The following is a 2,500-nucleotide window of genomic DNA, read 5'->3' on the forward strand; positions in this document are numbered from 1 at the left end:
AAGACGAATTTTTTTTTGAATTTTTTTTATGGTTGTTAGGGACATTAAAACAAGCAAAACCACGAAAGAATCGTAATATTCCGATGTCGGATGAATTAATTACGAATTTTTCGGCCGAAACTTCGCAAAGGGCGGATACCACGTAAAAAACAACCTAGAAGTCGAATTTTGACTTCGTTTTTTTTTTGTGCACACCCCACACAATAAGTATAAGTGGACTGGAAAGTGGCTAAGCGATCCGACGAAGTTTCGATTGAGTTTGATTTTTTGGCCGAAAACTCGAAAAAAGGCGGATTTGACGTAAAACGCCGCCTAGAAGTCGAATTTTGAGACGGTGTCTTGTGTGCACACTCCACACAATATGTATAAGTGGACTGGAAAGTGGCTAAGCATTCCGAGGAAGTTTCGATTTATTTTGATTTTTCGGCCGAAACGCCAAAAATAGGCGGATTTGACGTAAAACGCCTCATATAAGTCGAATTTTGGGAAGGTGTCTTGTGTGCACACTGCACACAATATGTATAAGTGGACTGGAAAGTCGCTAAGCATTCCGAGGAAGTTTCGATTTATTTTGATTTTTCGGCCGAAACGCCGAAAATAGGCGGATTTGACGTAAAACGCCTCATATAAGTCGAATTTTGGGAAGGTGTCTTGTGTGCACACTGCACATAATATGTATAAGTGGACTGGAAAGTGGAAAAATATTTTCGGAGCACTTTGATTTTTTGGCCCCCCGCGTGCCTTGCCACGCCCTTGCTTATAGCAAAACGAGACGGGGCCTTGGTCCAACTTGGCATAGGCATGGAATTTGATCTTTATTACTTGGCCACGGTCATGCCACGGTACATGGAGGTTGCTTGACACCCCCGTGTGCATTTCGGAGCACTTTGATTTTTTGGCCCCCCGCGTGCCTTGCCACGCCCTTGCTTATAGCAAAACGAGACGGGGCCTTGGTCCAACTTGGCATAGGCATGGAATTTGATCTTTATTACTTGGCCACGGTCATGCCACGGTACATGGAGGTTGCTTGACACCCCCGTGTGCATTTCGGAGCACTTTGATTTTTTGGCCCCCCGCGTGCCTTGCCACGCCCTTGCTTATAGCAAAACGAGACGGGGCCTTGGTCCAACTTGGCATAGGCATGGAATTTGATCTTTATTACTTGGCCACGGTCATGCCACGGTACATGGAGGTTGCTTGACACCCCCGTGTGCATTTCGGAGCACTTTGATTTTTTGGCCCCCCGCGTGCCTTGCCACGCCCTTGCTTATAGCAAAACGAGACGGGGCCTTGGTCCAACTTGGCATAGGCATGGAATTTGATCTTTATTACTTGGCCACGGTCATGCCACGGTACATGGAGGTTGCTTGACACCCCCGTGTGCATTTTCGGAGCACTTTGATTTTTTGGCCCCCCGCGTGCCTTGCCACGCCCTTGCTTATAGCAAAACGAGACGGGGCCTTGGTCCAACTTGGCATAGGCATGGAATTTGATCTTTATTACTTGGCCACGGTCATGCCACGGTACATGGAGGTTGCTTGACACCCCCGTGTGCATTTTGGAGCACTTTGATTTTTTGGCCCCCCGCGTGCCTTGCCACGCCCTTGCTTATAGCAAAACGAGATGGGGCCTTGGTCCAACTTGGCATAGGCATGGAATTTGATCTTTATTACTTGGCCACGGTCATGCCACGGTACATGGAGGTTGCTTGACACCCCCGTGTGCATTTTCGGAGCACTTTGATTTTTTGGCCCCCCGCGTGCCTTGCCACGCCCTTGCTTATAGCAAAACGAGACGGGGCCTTGGTCCAACTTGGCATAGGCATGGAATTTGATCTTTATTACTTGGCCACGGTCATGCCACGGTACATGGAGGTTGCTTGACACCCCCGTGTGCATTTCGGAGCACTTTGATTTTTTGGCCCCCCGCGTGCCTTGCCACGCCCTTGCTTATAGCAAAACGAGACGGGGCCTTGGTCCAACTTGGCATAGGCATGGAATTTGATCTTTATTACTTGGCCACGGTCATGCCACGGTACATGGAGGTTGCTTGACACCCCCGTGTGCATTTTCGGAGCACTTTGATTTTTTGGCCCCCCGCGTGCCTTGCCACGCCCTTGCTTATAGCAAAACGAGACGGGGCCTTGGTCCAACTTGGCATAGGCATGGAATTTGATCTTTATTACTTGGCCACGGTCATGCCACGGTACATGGAGGTTGCTTGACACCCCCGTGTGCATTTTGGAGCACTTTGATTTTTTGGCCCCCCGCGTGCCTTGCCACGCCCTTGCTTATAGCAAAACGAGATGGGGCCTTGGTCCAACTTGGCATAGGCATGGAATTTGATCTTTATTACTTGGCCACGGTCATGCCACGGTACATGGAGGTTGCTTGACACCCCCGTGTGCATTTCGGAGCACTTTGATTTTTTGGCCCCCCGCGTGCCTTGCCACGCCCTTGCTTATAGCAAAACGAGACGGGGCCTTGGTCCAACTTGGCAT

Source organism: Trifolium pratense, unplaced genomic scaffold (assembly GCF_020283565.1).
Source record: "Trifolium pratense cultivar HEN17-A07 unplaced genomic scaffold, ARS_RC_1.1 scaffold_137, whole genome shotgun sequence".
NCBI lineage: Eukaryota > Viridiplantae > Streptophyta > Magnoliopsida > Fabales > Fabaceae > Trifolium > Trifolium pratense.